The sequence below is a fragment of the Oncorhynchus clarkii genome, chromosome 3, assembly GCF_045791955.1.
Source record: "Oncorhynchus clarkii lewisi isolate Uvic-CL-2024 chromosome 3, UVic_Ocla_1.0, whole genome shotgun sequence".
In the NCBI taxonomy this organism is placed as follows: Eukaryota; Metazoa; Chordata; class Actinopteri; order Salmoniformes; family Salmonidae; genus Oncorhynchus; species Oncorhynchus clarkii.
The window spans coordinates 10,212,742-10,234,359 of record NC_092149.1 but is presented as its reverse complement, the minus strand read 5'-3'; the positions used below and the strand labels follow the sequence as shown (position 1 = coordinate 10,234,359).

General features: G+C 41.9%; 1 protein-coding gene across 2 annotated transcripts in view; it reads right to left on the bottom strand.

The window, feature by feature from the left end:
* Positions 1 to 20,708, bottom strand: part of LOC139387613 (polypeptide N-acetylgalactosaminyltransferase 1-like) — an 80,027-nt gene extending 59,319 nt beyond the window's left edge. For both annotated transcript variants that reach the window (XR_011629199.1, XM_071133986.1), the window contains exon 1: positions 20,049 to 20,708. The gene's annotated coding sequence lies outside the window, so the exon portion shown is untranslated. The remainder of the gene's footprint in view (positions 1 to 20,048) is intronic.
* Between the last annotated feature and the right edge of the window lie 910 nt (positions 20,709 to 21,618).

The window sequence follows — 21,618 nt, the reverse complement described above, 5'->3', positions numbered from 1 at the left end:
TTATGGTTAGGTACACGTTGGAGCAATGACAGTCCTTTTCGCGAATGCGCACCGCATCGATTATATGCAACGCAGGACACGCTAGATAAACTAGTAATATCATCAACCATGAGTAGTTATAACTAGTGATTATGATTGATTGATTGTTTTCTATAAGACAAGTTAAATGCTAGCTAGCAACTTACTTTGGCTTCTTACTGCATTCACGTAACAGGCAGGCTCCTCGTGAGGCAGGTGGTTAGAGCGTTGGACTAGTTAACCGTAAGGTTGCAAGACTGAATCCCTGAGCTGACAAGGTACAAATCTGTCGTTCTGGCGCCTGAACAAGGCAGTTAACCCACCGTTCCTAGGCCGTCATTGAAAATAAGAAAGTGTTCTTAACTGACTTGCTTAGTTAAATAAAGTTGTGAAAATATATATATATTTAAGAATAAAAATAAAAATCGGCAAAATCGGCGTCCAAAAATACAGATTTCCGATTGTTAATGAAATCGGCCCTAATTAATCGGCCATTCCGATTAATCGGCTGACCTCTAATATGAACAGTACCAAAGCAAGTGATGTAATGATTCTGTCTCTTCACAGCCAAACCTGGACAACTGGGATGGTTGTATCCCCTCATAACATTCTATTGGTTGTATCCCCCACATAATATTCTATTGTTGTATCCCCACATAACATTATTTTGGTTGTATCCTCCACATAACATTCTATTGGTTGTATCCCCACATAACATTCTATTAGTTGTATCCCCCACATAACATTATATTGGTTATATCCCCACATAACATTCTATTGGTTGTATCCTCCACATAACATTCTATTGGTTGTATCCCCTCATAACATTATATTGGTTGTATCCTCCACATAACATTCTATTGGTTCTATTGGTTGTATCCTCCACATAACATTCTATTGGTTCTATTGGTTGTATCCTCCACATAACATTCTATTGGTTCTATTGGTTGTATCCTCCACATAACATTCTATTGGTTGTATCCTCCACATAACATTCTATTGGTTGTATCCCCTCATAACATTATATTGGTTGTATCCTCCACATAACATTCTATTGGTTGTATCCTCCACATAACATTCTATTGGTTGTATCCTCCACATAACATTCTATTGGTTGTATCCTCCACATAACATTCTATTGGTTGTATCCCCTCATAACATTATATTGGTTGTATCCCCCACATAACATTCTATTGGTTGTATCCTCCACATAACATTCTATTGGTTGTATCCTCCACATAACATTCTATTGGTTGTATACCCCACATAACATTCTATTGGTTCTATTGGTTGTATCCTCCACATAACATTCTATTGGTTGTATCCTCCACATAACATTCTATTGGTTGTATCCCCCACATAACATTATATTTGTTGTATCCCCACATAACATTATATTGGTTGTGTCCCCCACATAACATTCTATTAGTTGTATCCCCCACATAACATTCTATTGGTTGTATCACCACATAACATTCTATTGGTTGTATCCTCCACATAACATTCTATTGGTTGTATCCCCCACATAACATTCTATTGGTTGTATCACCACATAACATTCTATTGGTTGTATCCTCTCATAACATTCTATTGGTTGTATCCTCCACATAACATTCTATTGGTTGTATCCTCCACATAACATTCTATTGGTTCTATTGGTTGTATCCTCCACATAACATTCTATTGGTTGTATCCTCCACATAACATTCTATTGGTTCTATTGGTTGTATCCCCCACATAACATTATATTGGTTGTATCCTCCACAACATTCTATTGGTTGTATCCTCCACATAACATTCTATTGGTTCTATTGGTTGTATCCCCCACATAACATTCTATTGGTTGTATCACCACATAACATTCTATTGGTTGTATCCCCCACATAACATTCTATTGGTTGTATCCTCTCATAACATTCTATTGGTTGTATCCTCCACATAACATTCTATTGGTTCTATTGGTTGTATCCTCCACATAACATTCTATTGGTTGTATCCCCCACATAACATTATATTGGTTGTATCCTCCACATAACATTCTATTGGTTGTATCCCCCACATAACATTATATTCGTTGTATCCTCCACATAACATTATATTGGTTGTATCCTCCACATAACATTCTATTAGTTGTATCCCCCCACATAACATTCTATTGGTTGTATCCCCCACATAACATTCTATTGGTTGTATCCCCCACATAACATTCTATTGGTTGTATCCCCCACATAACATTCTATTGGTTGTATCCCCCCACATAACATTCAATTGGCTGTATCCCCCACATAACATTCTATTGGTTGTATCCCCCACATAACATTATATTGGTTATATTCCCTCATAACATTCTATTGGTTGTATCACCACATAACATTCTAGTGATTGTATCCCCCACATAACATTCTATTGGTTGTATCCTCCACATAACATTCTATTGGTTGTATCCCCTCATAACATTCTATTGGTTGTATCCTCCACATAACATTCTATTGGTTGTATCCTCTCATAACATTCTATTGGTTGTATCCTCCACATAACATTCTATTGGTTCTATTGGTTGTATCCTCCACATAACATTCTATTGGTTGTATCCTCCACATAACATTCTATTGGTTGTATCCTCCACATAACATTCTATTGGTTGTATCCTCCACATAACATTCTATTGGTTGTATCCCCCACATAACATTCTATTGGTTCTATTGGTTGTATCCTCCACATAACATTCTATTGGTTGTATCCTCCACATAACATTCTATTGGTTGTATCCCCCACATAACATTATATTTGTTGTATCCCCACATAACATTATATTGGTTGTGTCCCCCACATAACATTCTATTAGTTGTATCCCCCACATAACATTCTATTGGTTGTATCACCACATAACATTCTATTGGTTGTATCCTCCACATAACATTCTATTGGTTGTATCCCCCACATAACATTCTATTGGTTGTATCACCACATAACATTCTATTGGTTGTATCCTCTCATAACATTCTATTGGTTGTATCCTCCACATAACATTCTATTGGTTGTATCCTCCACATAACATTCTATTGGTTCTATTGGTTGTATCCTCCACATAACATTCTATTGGTTGTATCCTCCACATAACATTCTATTGGTTCTATTGGTTGTATCCCCCACATAACATTATATTGGTTGTATCCTCCACAACATTATATTGGTTGTATCCTCCACATAACATTCTATTGGTTCTATTGGTTGTATCCCCCACATAACATTCTATTGGTTGTATCACCACATAACATTCTATTGGTTGTATCCCCCACATAACATTCTATTGGTTGTATCCTCTCATAACATTCTATTGGTTGTATCCTCCACATAACATTCTATTGGTTCTATTGTTTGTATCCTCCACATAACATTCTATTGGTTGTATCCCCCACATAACATTCTATTCGTTGTATCCTCCACATAACATTATATTGGTTGTATCCTCCACATAACATTCTATTAGTTGTATCCCCCCACATAACATTCTATTGGTTGTATCCCCCACATAACATTCTATTGGTTGTATCCCCCACATAACATTCTATTGGTTGTATCCCCCACATAACATTCTATTGGTTGTATCCCCCCACATAACATTCAATTGGTTGTATCCCCCACATAACATTCTATTGGTTGTATCCCCCACATAACATTATATTGGTTATATTCCCTCATAACATTCTATTGGTTGTATCACCACATAACATTCTAGTGATTGTATCCCCCACATAACATTCTATTGGTTGTATCCTCCACATAACATTCTATTGGTTGTATCCCCTCATAACATTCTATTGGTTGTATCCTCCACATAACATTCTATTGGTTCTATTGGTTGTATCCTCCACATAACATTCTATTGGTTGTATCCTCTCATAACATTCTATTGGTTGTATCCTCCACATAACATTCTATTGGTTCTATTGGTTGTATCCTCCACATAACATTCTATTGGTTGTATCCTCCACATAACATTCTATTGGTTGTATCCTCCACATAACATTCTATTGGTTGTATCACCACATAACATTATATTGGTTGTATCCTCCACATAACATTCTATTGGTTGTATCCTCCACATAACATTATATTGGTTGTGTCCCCCACATAACATTCTATTGGTTGTATCCCCCACATAACATTCTATTGGTTGTATCCCCCACATAACATTCTATTGGTTGTATCGCCCACATAACATTATATTGGTTATATTCCCTCATAACATTCTATTGGTTGTATCACCACATAACATTCTAGTGATTGTATCCCCCACATAACATTCTATTGGTTGTATCCTCCACATAACATTCTATTGGTTGTATCCCCTCATAACATTCTATTGGTTGTATCCTCCACATAACATTCTATTGGTTCTATTGGTTGTATCCTCCACATAACATTCTATTGGTTGTATCCTCCACACAACATTCTATTGGTTGTATCCTCCACATAACATTCTATTGGTTGTATCCTCCAACTAACATTATATTGGTTGTATCCTCCACATAACATTATATTGGTTGTATCCTCCACATAACATTATATTGGTTGTATCCTCCACATAACATTCTATTGGTTGTATCCTCCACATAACATTCTATTGGTTGTATCCCCCACATAACATTCTATTGGTTGTATCCCCCACATAACATTATATTGGTTATATTCCCTCATAACATTCTATTGGTTGTATCACCACATAACATTCTAGTGATTGTATCCCCCACATAACATTCTATTGGTTGTATCCTCCACATAACATTCTATTGGTTGTATCCCCTCATAACATTCTATTGGTTGTATCCTCCACATAACATTCTATTGGTTCTATTGGTTGTATCCTCCACATAACATTCTATTGGTTGTATCCTCCACACAACATTCTATTGGTTGTATCCTCCACATAACATTCTATTGGTTGTATCCTCCACATAACATTATATTGGTTGTATCCTCCACATAACATTCTATTGGTTGTATCCTCCACATAACATTCTATTGGTTGTATCCCCCACATAACATTCTATTGGTTGTATCCTCCACATAACATTCTATTAGTTGTATCCCCTCATAACATTATATTGGTTGTATCCTCCACATAACATTCTATTGGTTGTATCCTCCACATAACATTCTATTGGTTGTATCCTCCACATAACATTCTATTGGTTGTATCCCCTCATAACATTATATTGGTTGTATCCTCCACATAACATTCTATTGGTTGTATCCTCCACATAACATTCTATTGGTTGTATCCCCTCATAACATTCTATTGGTTGTATCCTCCACATAACATTCTATTGGTTGTATCCTCCACATAACATTCTATTGGTTGTATCCTCCACATAACATTCTATTGGTTGTATCACCACATAACGTTATATTGGTTGTATCCTCCACATAACATTCTATTGGTTCTATTGGTTGTATCCTCCACATAACATTCTATTGGTTGTATCCCCCACATAACATTCTATTGGTTGTATCCCCCACATAACATTCTATTGGTTGTACCGACATAACATTCTATTGGTTGTATCCTCCACATAACATTCTATTGGTTGTATCCCCCACATAACATTCTATTGGTTGTATCCCCTCATAACATTCTATTGGTTGTATCCCCCACATAACATTATATTGGTTGTATCCCCCCACATAACATTCTATTGGTTGTATCCCCCCACATAACATTCTATTGGTTGTACCCACATAACATTCTATTGGTTGTATCCCCCACATAACATTCTATTGGTTGTATCCCCCCACATAACATTCTATTGGTTGTACCCACATAACATTATATTGGTTGTATCCTCCACATAACATTATATTGGTTGTATGCCCCACATAACATTCTATTGGTTGTATCCTCCACATAACATTCTATTGGTTCTATTGGTTGTATCCTCCACATAACATTCTATTGGTTGTATCCCCCACATAACATTCTATTGGTTGTATCCCCCCACATAACATTCTATTGGTTGTACCCACATAACATTCTATTGGTTGTACCCACATAACATTCTATTGGTTGTATCACCACATAACATTCCATTGGTTGTATCCCCTCATAACATTCCCCACACAACAAGAATTCGGTATAATCATTTCAGTTGAAAAGCTCTAAGCTTTGAATCCAGCGTTGTTTTGTATATCAGTTCATAAACCACGTGCCAAGGAATCGGCACATCGAAAAACTATTTTGCAACCTGTATGGTGGTAGCATTGAAATTTTCCAGACATTTAAGTCATTTAACCTGATGAGGGCGTACACCCACAGTGCTCAGGATGACAGAAATCACATTATGTTAATTCATCTTAACAGAACATGCAACTCCAGGATGTCACAGCGTCTGTCCTTCCTATCAAATTCTGATACTAATTTGAAGATGTTAGAATAACTGTCCACATTTACTTTTCCTCAGTCAACAAGACCACTAACGATTATCACTAGCCTGTCAATCTACAATCACCCATAGTAGAAAAGTTGACCTATTCTATTGGTGCAACAAAATAAATAGCCTTTTCAAAACAGACTCTGGGACAGTTGTGGGACGATAGATCCCAAAGCCATACAACCAGTAGGTCTAGGATACACAAACAAAACTTTAAAAAGCAATGAGGCTGATGCAACAGATTAGAACGTTTAGCGTATAGAGTTTATAAACTATTATTTCTACACATCATAAGCGCATCAATGCGCACAAGGCAGTAGGTTACGTGCGAATGTTCGTTCAATAATGGAGTTAGCGGGAAAACAGTGCAACGCATATATACGAGAGGTTTGATGTGACAGAGATGAAAATATCTGTCACATGAAATGTAGAAAGACAGGAGCTCTAAAGATGCAACAACTACATGGGTTGCTAATATGAATAGGGTTGCTAATATGAATATGGTTGCTAATATGAATAGGGTTGCTAATATGTATAGGGTTGCTAATATGAATAGGGTTGCTAATATGAATAGGGTTGCTAATATGAATAGGGTTGCTAATGTGAATAGGGTTGCTAATGTGAATAGGGTTGCTAATGTGAATAGGGTTGCTAATGTGAATAGGGTTGCTAATATGAATAGGGTTGCTAATATGAATAGGGTTGCTAATATGAATAGGGTTGCTAATATGAATAGGGTTGAAGATTGGCTACTGGACAATGAAAGAAAGTTGATTTGAAAACCAATAAATAGAAAAGGCTACTGGTTTCAAGGGCATGTGAAATACTTTTTTGGCTAGGCTACTTTGAAGCAAGCCTCATAATATGATGTAAACATTCAGGTTTCAAACAATTAAGTAGGCTATATGTTTTCAAAATGCATACTGCCTCCAGCTCATTGCAAAGTGGTGTGTGAACCAGTGCTGAAGCCTGGTTACCGTTGTCTATGCACTTGATTAGTGAATGGGAAGCACGCTTCAATTACCAGTAAAAAAAATAAAAATAGTAGCTCTTTTTAATTTCGGCCATAAAAACAGTTTTTAACACGCGATTGCATTTTGAATTGTTGTGCAATGATTGAGCTTATAAAAGCATGTTTCACTCCAGCAGCAACGAAGGAGCTGTTTGAGGCTTGAGGAGCTGTTTGAGGAGCTGTTTGAGGACTTAGGAGCTGTTTGAGGATGGATGAGCTGTTTGAGGGTTGAGGAGCTGTTTGAGGAGCTGTTTGAGGATTGAGGAGCTGTTTGGGGAGCTGTTTGAGGGTTGAGGAGCTGTTTGAGCTGCTTCCTGTTTACAGAGAGTGGTGACTGCTGAGCAGAGTAAAAGGAACAACATAGACACTGAAACCACATTGACAGACATGGGCCTACATGTACACCAGTCCACCTACACAAACCAACACCGTCCAGATCTCTTGTCCTCTACAGGATATAACCAACTGTAGCTAGTGACAGTCCAGATCTCTTGTAATCTAGCTACAGTAGGTTATATCCTGTAGCCACAGTCCAGATCTCTTGTCCTCTAGCTACAGTAGGTTATATCCTGTAGTCACAGTCCAGATCTCTTGTCCTCTAGCTACAGTAGGTTATATCCTGCAGTCACAGTCCAGATCTCTTGTCCTCTAGCTACAGTAGGTTATATCCTGTAGTCACAGTCCAGATCTCTTGTCCTCTAGCTACAGTAGGTTATATCCTGTAGTAACAGTCCAGATCTATTAATCCCTCTCGCTCTCTCCCCTCCAACTCATTCTCCCCCCTTATCTCCTTTCCTCTTATCCCCTCTCCTCCTATCATCTTATTCTCTCCTCTCATCCCCTCTCCCCTTCATCCCCTCTCTCATCCCCTCTTCTCATTTAGCAGACACTCTTATCCAGAGCGACTTCCAGCAGCAATTAGGGTTAAGTGCCTTGCACAAGGGCACATCGACAGATCTTTCCCCTAGTCGGCTCGGGGATTCTTCTCCTCTCATCCCCTCTCTTCATATCCCCTCTGATCTCCTTTCCTATTCTCTTCTCCTCTCATCCCGTCTCTTCATATCCCCTCTGATCTCCTTTCCTATTCTCTTCTCCTCTCATCCCCTCTCTTCATATCCCCTCTGATCTCCTTTCCTATTCTCCTCTTCCGAACATTTCTCATTTTCCTCATGTTTCTGACGCCAGCATGACATTCCCAACGTTCTCAATCCCAGCTGGGTTGGCATTCCCAGCCAAATGACTCACGTGGGAAAATGTTGAATATTTTTGGTCACATGACCACACTCGCTTCCTCTTCCAGTAAAAGGCCAGAAGCCATGGGACAGGTTGATACACCCTGAGATATGGTTTTACACAAACACACACAGAAACGCACAACTGCTTTGTCTGTCTGTCTGTCTGCAACCCCCCAGCCCTCCATCCTCTCTCACTACAGACGCTACACCGATATAGTAGGAGTAATAAATGAGCCACTCAATAGACTGTTGGTTGCTGTAAAATGTAACTATCATTGACTAGGCACAGACCCAGACACACAGTCACGCACAGTCACGCACAGTCACGCACAATCACACACACACACACACACACACACACACACACACACACACACACACACACACACACACCTAACCTGGGCCAGCACCAGTAGCAATGCAAATGAGAACTATATCAATATTACATTTAGCACTTCTTCACACAGTGCACAAAGCTTAACACACACACACACAGTCTTGGTATTGTAATTGTAGAAGTGTGATATTGGTATTCGACAGTGTAGACCAAGAGGTCCGTTCTAACTCCTCCCAACACTAGAGGTCCGTTCTAACTCCTCCCAACACTAGAGGTCCGTTCTAACTCCTCCCAACACTAGAGGTCCGTTCTAACTCCTCCCAACACTAGAGGTCCGTTCTAACTCCTCCCAACACTAGAGGTCCGTTCTAACTCCTCCCAACACTAGAGGTCTGTTCTAACTCCTCCCAACACTAGAGGTCTGTTCTAACTCCTCCCAACACTAGAGGTCTGTTCTAACTCCTCCCAACACTAGAGGTCTGTTCTAACTCCTCCCAACACTAGAGGTCTGTTCTAACTCCTCCCAACACTAGAGGTCTGTTCTAACTCCTCCCAACACTAGAGGTCTGTTCTAACTCCTCCCAACACTAGAGGTCCGTTCTAACTCCTCCCAACACTAGTGGTCCGTTCTAACTCCTCCCAACACTAGAGGTCTGTTCTAACTCCTCCCAACACTAGTGGGAGCAGAGTTGAGACATCCAGAAAAGTCATTCTGATCTGTGGCTGCTGACCCACATGAGGCAGGTTGCCACTGATCACACACACACACACACACACACAATGGGCCTGTTGTTCTCTAGCCCAGCGGCTGAGGGTAGATATGCTTATCAGAAGGAGAGAGAGAGAGAAGGAAAGAGAGAAAGAGAGAGGGGAAGGGGTCTCTCTACTCTCTCGGTCTCCCCATCTCTCATCCCCTCACACAACAGTGGGCTGGGTGAAATAACAGACATGTGAAAAAGATGCGAGCCACTGTGAAAGGGAAAGCTAGGCCACAATAGGCCAGTCCAATAGAAAGCTATGCTCTGTTGGTCTGTAGGGTGAGTGGAGTAGTACTGCTCTGCTCCCAGTTATCCCTCTAAAGCCTGTCTACTCCAGGCCTTCCTGACTTAACCAGCTCTGCTCTGACTGGGGCACTCAGCCAACACACACACACACACCATACGCACAGCACACATGACAATGAAACACACTCACTCACTCACAAAGCAGACAGACACACAGAGACATACTCAATCATTCACAGACAGACAGACAGACAGACTGAAGACTCTTGTGATTGGAGACGTGTGTGTGTGTGTGTGTGTGTGTGTGTGTGTGTGTGTGATTGACTCAATGAGTCAGCAGAATTTGGACACATTACATTTCCTCTGAGGGGGGGACACCATGGAAACCAGGCCTTTCCTGTGGGGGTCGTATCTCATACTAAAACAGATGCTGAAGGAGAGGCACACATAGGGTGGTGGGCCGAAGCCCCGTCGAGGGAGGAGATGATTTTTTATATACGACTGTAAAACTATTTTATGATGACTATAACATTTGTTGGCACTTTCAATTCCTGCACATTTTCTCATAAAAAATATTTCAACACAAATTTGCCCAACTGTTAAACTTGGAATCAATCAGAACTCCCATAAACACCCCTCGTGATGAAGGCAGCCAATGGCCTGCTTCTATCTTCGATGTAAACACAGCCTCTTGTGAAAACTCCAGATGTTGCCTGATCAACAGGAACAGATATAGCTCGCTCCCCAAGACTGAAACAAGATAAATATCTGTTTTTGAGGGCGCAGACTTTGTTAGCGGGCCGAGACGGTCGGACTGTATTATCCTCAAAGTGGCCAAAGAAGGTGTTTAGTTTGTCTGGAAGCATGACGTCGGTATCCGTGACGTGGCTGTTTTTGTTTTGTAGCCTGTGATTTCCTGTAGACCCTGCCACATACGTCTCGTGTCTGAGCGACTGAGTGTCTGAGCGACTCCACCATGTCCCTGTACCAGCAGTTCACTTGTTTGATTGCCTTGAGGATGGAATAATTACACTATTTCCCATCAATGAATCGGCTAAAAAGCATTATTTCGCAATGCTTTTTAAAAATTATATTATTATTCTTGCCTGTGGCAACTTTATTTAATCAACTTTTCTATTTTTTTCCTGGACAAAAGCCAGTTAACAGAAACCCTGACACACGTACACAACCACACATACGCATACACACGACCCCAGCACACATTGTCAGGAGGGGAGGGGGGCAAAACTAGGCCCTGTTGAGGACACTGGACACTGGAGGCTCTGCCTCTATGTCTATTAGGAGGCAGAGAGGACCGGAGGATATCTGGCACAACATCATCTGAATACTAATCTGCAGAACAACACAAACAGCTGAAAAACAAACTGCAGAAAAACTGGATGAAGAACTGAATCCGTCATTTTGGATAAAAGGGGGAACAGCTTGTCTTGAGGCTCTGGGAAACCCAGAGAGAAACATTAGACTAGAAACACTGTCCATCTGACTGGTACATAGTACACACTGTCATCATCTGTCTAACCTCACCCTAAACATGAACCACTAGTCTACCATTATGTCCTGAGTCTCTCCATCATAAACATTATATTCCACCATTTAAGAGAGGAGCACCATAAACATCACGAGGCTTTACACTCCCTTTAGAGCTCCGAGTGGTTTCTGACTTCCATACTTCCTTTAGAGCTCTGAGTGGTTTCTGACTTCCATACTTCCTTTAGAGCTCTGAGTGGTTTCTGACTTCCATACTTCCTTTAGAGCTCTGAGTGGTTTCTGACTTCCATACTTCCTTTAGAGCTCTGAGTGGTTTCTGACTTCCATACTTCCTTTAGAGCTCTGAGTGGTTCCTGACTTCCATACTTCCTTTAGAGCTCTGAGTGGTTCCTGACTTCCATACTTCCTTTAGAGCTCTGAGTGGTTCCTGACTTCTACACTCCCTTTAGAGCTCTGAGTGGTTCCTGACTTCTACACTCCCTTTAGAGCTCTGAGTGGTTCCTGACTTCTACACTCCTTAGAGAGCTCTGAGTGGTTCCTGACTTCTACACTTCCTTTAGAGCTCTGAGTGGTTCCTGACTTCTACACTCCCTTGAGAGCTCTGAGTGGTTCCTGCGTTCTATTACAGCATATAAGAGAGGAAGTAACTGAGAGGCTTTACTAGAATGGAAAACATGACTAACATCATGTGAACTCTTGACTATAGAAAACTATTGCATAGGCGGGGCGAGCTCTTGGTTCAATACAGCATCTTGGTGCCCCTGGGTGGGGCTCAGCGGGCAGACACTGACACACACAAAATAAAAAAAAGTTACATTTACCAAATGCTTCAATCTGAAGCAATTTAAAGTAATGTGTGCATACATGGAATTCACTATCCTGGCATTGCAAGCACCATGCTCTACCTACTGAGCTACAGATGACCAATCAGGGCTGTAAAAAAAGGTTTGTAAAACCTGACGTTTATGGTTCTCCTGTCTTAAATGGTGAGACACACAGTCATCTCACAGTGATTCCTTAGTGGCATCACACCCTCCCACATGGTGTTAGTTAGCCTTGGCGAATTATCAACCTCACACAGCAGAGACACACTACCCAGCCAGAACGTATGTGTTGAGTGTGCGATAGGTGATTCCTGCCTGTGTGTGTGTGTGTGTGTGTGTGTGTGTGTGTGTGTGTGTGTGTGTGTGTGTGTGTGTGTGTGTGTGAGAGAGGAGAGAGAGAGTGTGTGTGGTTATATATATATATATTACAGTGGGGAGAACAAGTATTTGATACACTGCCGATTTTGCAGGTTTTCCTACTTACAAAGCATGTAGAGGACTGTAATTTTTATCATAGGTACACTACAACTGTGAGAGACAGAATCTAAAACAAAAATCCAGAAAATCACATTGTATGATTTTTAAGTAATTAATTTGCATTTTATTGCATGACATAAGTATTTGATAACCTACCAACCAGTAAGAATTCCGGCTCTCACAGACCTGTTAGTTTTTCTTTAAGAAGCCCTCCTGTTCTCCAGGAGGTTACCTGTATTAACTGCACCTGTTTGAACTCGTTACCTGTATAAAAGACACCTGTCCACACACTTAATCAAACAGACTCCAACCTCTCCACAAAGGCCAAGACCAGAGAGCTGTGTAAGGACATCAGGGATTCAATTGTAGACCTGCACAAGGCTGGGATGGGCTACAGGACAATAGGCAAGCAGCTTGGTGAGGAGGCAACAACTGTTGGTGCAATTATTAGAAAATGGAAGAAGTTCAAGATGCCGGTCAATCACCTTCGGTCTGGGGCTCCATGCAAGATCTCACCTCGTGAGGCATCAATGATCATGAGGAAGGTGAGGGATCAGCCCAGAACTACACGGCAGGACCTGGTCAATGACCTGAAGAGAGCTGGGACCACAGTCTCAAAGAAAATCATTAGTAACACACTACGCCGTCATGGATTAAAATCCTGCAGCGCACGCAAGGTCCCCCTGCTCAAGCCAGCGCATGTCCAGGCCCATCTGAAGTTTGCCAATGACCATCTGGATGATCCAGAGGAGGAATGGGAGAAGGTCATGTGGTCTGATGAGACAAAAATAGAGCTTTTTGGTCTAAACTCCACTCGCCGTGTTGAGGAAGAAGAAGGATGAGTACAACCCCAAGAACACCATCCCAACCTTGAAGCATGGAGGTGGAAACATCATTCTTTGGGGATGCTTTTCTGCAAAGGGGACAGGACGACTGCACCGTATTGAGGGGAGGATGGATGGGGCCATGTATCGCAAGATCTTGGCCAACAACCTCCTTTCCTCAGTAAGAGCATTGAAGATGGGTCGTAGCTGGGTCTTCCAGCATGACAACGACCCGAAACACACAGCCAGGGCAACTAAGGAGTGGCTCCGTAAGAAGCATCTCAAGGTCCTGGAGTGGCCTAGCCAGTATCCAGACCTGAACCCAATAGAAAATCTTTGGAGGGAGCTGAAAGTCCGTATTGCCCAGCGACAGACCCCAAACCTGAAGGATCTGGAGAAGGTCTGTATGGAGGAGTGGGCCAAAATCCCTGCTGCAGTGTGTGCAAACCTGGTCAAGAACTACAGGAAACGTATATTCTCTGTAATTGCAAACAAAGGATTCTGTACCAAATATTAAGTTATGCTTTTCTGATGTATCAAATACTTATGCCATGCAATAAAATGCAAATTCCTTACTTAAAAATCATACAATGTGATTTTCTGGATTTTTGTTTTAGATTCCGTCTCTCACAGTTGAAGTGTACCTATGATAAAAATTACAGACCTCTACATGCTTTGTAAGTAGAAAAACCTGCAAAATCGGCAGTGTATCAAATACTTGTTCTCCCCACTGTGTATATATATATATATATATATATACACACACACCTACACTGAGTGTACAAAGAATAAGGAACACCTTCCAAACATTGAGCTGCACCCCCCTTCACCCTCAGAAAAGCCTCAATTTGTTGGGGTGGGATCTACAAGGTGTTGAAAGAGTTCCACAGGGATGCTGGCCCATGTTGACTCCAATGCTTCCCACAGTTGTGTCAAGTTGGCTGGATGTTCTTTGGATGCTGGACCATTCTTCATACACACAGGAAACTGTTGAGTGTGAAAAACCCAGCAGCATTGCAGTTCTAGTTCAAAGGCATTTAAATATTTTGTCTTGCCCACTCACCCTCTGAAAGGCCACATACAGTAGAATGTGTATGTCTCCAGTCTTAAACATAATTCTTTAACCTGTCTCAACATCTTCATCTACATCGATTGAAGTGGACTTACAAATTACATCAATAAGGGATCATAGGTTTTACCTGGAATCACCTGGTCAGTCTATGTCATGGAAAGAGCAAGGAAAGAGTTCCTAATGTTTTGTACACTCAGTGTGTGTGTGTGTGTGTGTGGAGCTGGCAAGGCTCCCCAGTGGCACAGGCTGACCTGACCCACTTCTGCGTGCAATTCTATCCCTGATATGACCCTATGAGCAGCCAGAGGACACACACAACACACACACACACACACACAAAGCCTGAGAGGCAAAAACAGTAACATGGTGCTCTCTCTCTCACGCCACCCCTCTGCCTCACTCCCCTCTCTGTATCTCGCTCCTTCTCTCTCCATGGTCACTCTGAGTTTACAATCAGTGCCTCTGCTATCTGATCTAACTATGACAAACATCCGGAAAAAAACTCCCAGGTAAGGAGTGTGCAGTATATCAGTTTATATCAGACCATCAGATCAGAGAGAAGAACATGATGAAGCAGACTGGTAGAGTGAATGTATCTGATCAACACTGCACTAGGATTATGGAGAGCCTGTGGTAGCCTAGATGCTACAGACGTCTCTGAAAGATGCTAGACACAATCTTCATAAATAAGGCCCTTCTAAAATTCAGAACCTTTTGAAGATGAAAAATAAAATCAGAGTATGTTTCATTTATGACATCTTCCTGTTCCGAAGGTCAGTCAATGTTGAAATCCAAAACCCAGTTTGATTTGAGTGTTTTTACAGTACATTAGCTAAAAATTGACTGATCAAATAGAGAATCTTTAAGCTATTTGCTGATGTTTGCCTGACTAGCCTCAGTCAAGAAAAACCCTCCTTGTGTCAAAACTGTTCTTTCAATATGAATATCTTGTAAAACAGGGCTCTCTCGGTGTGTGTGTGTGTGTGTCGACATGTAACGTGCGTTGTTTGAAGGAGACCAAGGCGCAGCGTAATTTGTGGTCATCATATTTATTTAAATGAGAACCAGCAACAAAATAAAGTGAAACCAAAACGACCGTACCGTTTTGTAGGCTACAAGAGCTGTACAAAAACAAGATCCCACAACATAGGTGGGAAAAAGGCTACCTAAGTATGATTCCCAATCAGAGACAATGATAGACAGCTGCCTCTGATTGGGAACCACACTCGGGCCAAACACAAAGAAATACAAAAAATAGACTGCCCACCCCACATCACATCCTGACCTCACCAAATAGAGAAATAAAACGGCTCTCTAAGGTCAGGGCGTGACACTACAATCAATGACAGTTCTGATCAGCATCAGTCAGATTTCACCATGAGTCTCTGTAAACCAGGAGTCTCCAACAGGTCAATCGCGAGCCTACCTATGAGTAGCTTGCCAAACAATTCTGAAAGTACATGCAATTTTCACATGTTCCACCGCAAACAGTCATTAACAAATCTCACAAGTATTAGACACAGCAAGCAGTCAGCTACTATCTAATCAACACAACATTGACATCATCCCACCCCTGGTTAGACACTATTGGCTTAAAAAGCCAAACCTAACACAATGTCTGCATATTTATTTCCAGCAATATTTCCCCTGTCTGTCTGTGTGGTGCAGGTGTTTGTCTATCACTCTGTGTGTAGCCAGTGGATGTGAAAACCATCTTGTGGGTTGACTGAAATACTTTCCCCAAAACGTTCTAGATATAATGTTACCTGCAAAGTAGGCTTACCTGGCAGAAGTATATCATGAGTAAGTATATAATTTCTATTTTTATTTGTTCTTTTCAAACTTCAAACCATGAAAAGAGCAGCAGCAGTAGCTTACAGAACCATGGCTAGACTGGCACATTAGACAGCACATTCCTCAGCACATTCCTCACTTGATAGATGCCAATTAAAGGGGAATTACACTCTAAAATAAAAATGTGTTAGTTTTCTTCCAGACCTAAAAAAAGGTTTTTCGATGTGATTTAACAGAAGATCAAATTTCATTGTTTCTCTATGAACAATGGTAATTTTGAAAGTCAAAAGCCTCAACAATCTAAAACCAGGAAAAATATAACTGAGAAAACAATTTTGGAAAATATAAAACATATTTTGGTTGTTTTATGAACCATTATTTGACCAGGTTGACAGAAAACATAGTGTACAATAGAAAGTAGTGCACTAAGGACCTGGGGAAGAGTTGCAGAGGATTGGAGAACTACATGCCTATTTGAAAGCTAGAAAAGAAATTGCAGCTCGCGTCATGTTTAAAAAACAATGGAGAGAGAGAGAGAGAGAGAGAGAGAGAGAGAGAGAGAGAGATAGAAGAGTTAAGGATAGAGAAAGAAGGTGAGAGAGAATTTTCTCTCTGGCAGCAGCTTTCCTTATAGCCATCAGAGGTATAGCCCCCTATGTGTGTCTGAGTGATGCTGTTGTTGTTATTATGACATCATCTTATTAGCTAACATCAGTAGCGTTGTGGTGCGATCATCTGAGATAATCTCATTGTCGTGTCAGTTGCATCGATCAATACTGGGGATCAACAGGAAATACAACAGTACATCCTTCTTCCTTCCTTCCTTCCTTCCTTCTAACTATAAAATAGATAACCATCCAATTCATCCCGTTCTGGACAGAAGTTGTTCTTAGGCACAGATCTAGGATCAGCTTGCCTTCCCCAAATCCTAACTTTACCCATTATGTGAAAAGACAACACGACCTTGGATCAGCGTCAATATCCAACTTAATCCCACTCCTAGTGTTGTTCCCCTGTCCCAGCCTTCGACACAGGGAGATAAACTAGGCCTAGGCTACATGGGCCAGTGATGAAGGTCAGTCTGAGTTCTTAATATGGGATTCTGGTAGGTAACCTAGCGGGACATTAACTGAAAAGTTGCTGGTTCGAATCCTTGAGCCGACTAGGTGAAAAATCTGCCGAGATGCCCTTGAGCAAGGCAATTAACCCTAATTGCTCCTCTAAGTCTCTCCGGATAAGAGCGTATGCTAAATGACTAAAATCTACAGGCTGCAGTGATATAGATCTCTGTGGGTCAGTTATAATGATACAGGGTTTAGATATCAGGTGATACAGGGTGACTCCTCATCCCCAGTCTGCAGGGTTCTGTGTTCCGGCCACGGACCAGAGGGAACAATGGCATTCTTGTGCTGGGAGCTCCAGGTGGCTGGGGAAACCCAATCCTACCCAACCCCAGTCACCCAGTTTGAGTCTGAGCCTGCCTCACTGGCACAGCTCAGGGAGAACCAACGCTGCCTTCCTCCAGAGAGACAGCGCAGAATAGAGCTATTGTTCCACCAGAGCAACTCCAAACTACACACACTCACTAAATCCACTCTCTTAGAGAAACACACAGACAGACTCAGAAACACACACACACCAAATAGGGGAGCACATCTGCTGTGGTCTGGACCTGAACACGCAGCAGGACAGGAAACACATCATGCAGACGCCACGGCCTTGAATTGAGGAACATGATTCATTTCCTGTGAATGCTGGACAGTAATGCCTTAAAACAGGGCTTGGCTATTGGCTAACCCACAGCATTTCCACTGTAGAAGGGTAGTAAACATGACACAATAACTTTCAGTCTCACTTGAGGGGGGATTCAAAACATGGCACAACATCGCCAGACCGAGGACTTAGAGGGGCTTTGAACATCAAATGCCTGAAGTCACACATGGTTTGAGAAAGGGTGTGTGTGTGTGTGTGTGTGTGTGTGTGTGAGGGAGGGATAGAGAGAGAGAGAGAGAGCTTGTGCAACTGTCATTACATTTAAACTGTTGCTAAAGGACAACTGTATTCTCTCTCCCTCTTTGCGGTTCAGCTGCAGTCGTCACTCCAAGCTCAGCTCTCTGCTGCTGTAAGCAATAACACAGTGTTGTGTTTCAGTGTACACAGCCATCCATGCCCTCTGGCCACATTGTGCTCTGGGTAGCGGGGGGCCCATGCTAACAGATAAGGCCAGATAGTTTCCCTCCAGCGCTGCTCTGTTCTGCACATGTTCTCCTATTGTGCAAGCCAGAGCCACAGAGCCTGGGCCTCATCCACAGGCACAGAGTATAAATAATGGATGCCCATCTCTTCCTGCCCCTGGAGAAACATGACAGACTAATTTCATTCCCCTACATCTTCATCTGCAGCCAGAGAGTTACAGGATTGATTGTGAATCCATTTCCTTATCTATCAGATGTATAATTACAGCACTGTGAGTGCACGCTCACTGGCTCGCTCTGCTCGCATACAAAGACAAACACTCTCTTTCACACACAGAAACACACACACACATAGACCTGCTCTGGCCCGGAATCCACATACATTAACACGCCTCTATAAAAGGTCCCATCCGGATTAGGTTACGTGAAATGTAATCAACTTCAGGCCTATTGTAGAGCACAAGCTGGAGCTGGGAGAGGCATGCATGGCTATAGGCCTCGTTCTGGACCGACTCCAACTGACTCAGAGTTCACAGCTGGTGGTAAGAAGTCATACAGTCATATTTAGTTGCTCTTATACATGTGTTGTAACGCTGTAATTACTATTGTAAAGATGTTCATTTGTTACACTAGTACTTTTGATGATTTCATTATACTAGAGTTGGTTGGAATAGGGGCTGTTACTTATTGCATTTGTGTGATAGCTACCCAAACCACTCCATTACAAGGCTATTTTAAGTAGGCCTACTGACATTAATACAGACACGGGGAGCAACTAACAATAGGCTATATGAAGTGTTAGTGACTAGGTCTAAACCTTGGCTTACTTTCAGGTCAATGCTATTTTGTGATAAGTTATTATTGTGAGCAATATATCATCATAACAAGAGCACTTGTGAGTAGTTAGACCATTCCATCCAAATGCTCACAGAAAATAAACATTTTGGGGACAGTTTAAGCAAAGACTAGATGTTTTACTTGCTACAGTAAAATACATATTTCAGTAGTATAATTGATGACAGCATGAACATTGAAATTACACAGCAGCTTTTCATGTACAGGCATATATTTCCTGTCGTGGTCTACACAGTCCAACACAACATATCCAGCCTTCCTCCAGCCGACCATGTGACCGTTAGTTACCGTTACCTGGCCAGACGCTGTCAATCATCGACAACGGCAGTGCTTGCTTGCCAGCTAGCTGGTTATGGATTAGCTAGCTCAATTGCCGACTGGTTTAGCATAAACAACACAATTCAACACCACTTTTCCAGCAATACATGTCGGGTATTATTTGCTAACATTTAAATACGTACCTTTTGAATGAAAACGGAGAAATGTATGTGGTTTCTCCTGTGTAGCCGAGGCTTGGTTATTTAGCGAGTCGCATTCCGTATCCCAACGAACCCCCTGCTGATCTCGAACCAGTCAGATGTGCTTCGACGAACAAAATCTCCCTTGCTTGTTATAACACGCAGCTAGCCAGCTTTAGCTAGATAATGGTGTTTAAAACAATACCCAATCTAAAACTAGCTCGATGCCAGGGGCAACTGAAAACTAAATCCAGTATTATGGACACTAAACATCCAGAAAGCTAGACACGTCGACTAACGTTACCAAGCTAACTGCCAAAGACGAGATGTTCGCATGCGCTAGCAAATGGAGTGTCTGACTCTGCTCCAGTCGATGTGTGATGAAGAGATCACAGTTGTACCCCAAAAATAATCCGAGAAGAAGAGGTCATTTCCATGTTCGAAAACTGCGACTTAAAAAATGTCTTGCGAAACGGCGTCCATTGAAAACATCGTATACTGTTAGGTCAGTACGTGATAGCAGAGCAATTTTGCCGAGTATGAGAGCTGGTAGCTTGTGTGTGTAGGCAGCACTCGGCTCGGGTTCAGAAAGCCCCTGCGGCAGTCGGTCGGGCGGCTGTCGGTTGCAGAGCACCCAGAGGCAGCATCGCACCCAATGACTGTGATCCCGATATGAAAGCATCCTCCCTCTCCAGCCCAACCCGGAAGAAAATTACAACACTGCAGTAACGTCATTCGTAATACACTGGTGGCTTTGAAATGGTTTACACATTTAATAAGGATGACTTATTAAGAAAAGCATATGCGACTTTTTAGCTGTAATAGCCTACTTGGGTCAGATGAACAAATTGGCCTATTTTGTTGCTATTCATCAAACTCGATGTAATAATGCCCTGCCCCTCTCTCTGGAATAGGCTAATTCAAGTCCTATAGCGCCATCTACACGACCCATTTATGGAGATTGTTCAATCTCCTATTTCCACTACAGTCCTGCATGGTGCTGCCACCACCATGCTTCACCTTATGGATGGTGCCAGGTTTCCTCCAGACGTGACACTTGGCAATCAGGCCAAAGAGTTCCATCTTGGTTTCATCAGACCAAAGAATCATGTTTCTCATGGTTTGAGTCTTTAGGTGCCTTTTTGCAAACTCCAAGCAAGTTTTCATGTGATTTTTACTGAGGAGTGGCTTCCGTCTAGCCACTCTACCATAAATGCCTGGTTGTCCTTCTGGAAGTTTCTCCCATCTCCACAGAGGAACTCTGGAGCTCTGTCAGAGGGACCATCGGGTTCCTGGTCCCCTCCCTGACCAAGGCCCGGGCAGCCAACTCTAGGAAGTGTCTTGGTGGTTCCAAACTTCTTCCTTTTAAGAATGATGGAGACCACTGTGTTCTAGGGGAACTTCAATGCTGCAGGAATGTTTTCTGCAGGAATGCTTTTCCAGATCTGTGCCTCGACACAATCCTGTCTCTGAGCTCTACGGACAATTACTTCGACCTCATAGCTTTGTCTTTACTGTGACATGCACTGTCAACTGTGGGACCTTATATAGACAGGTGTGTGCCTTAGAAAAT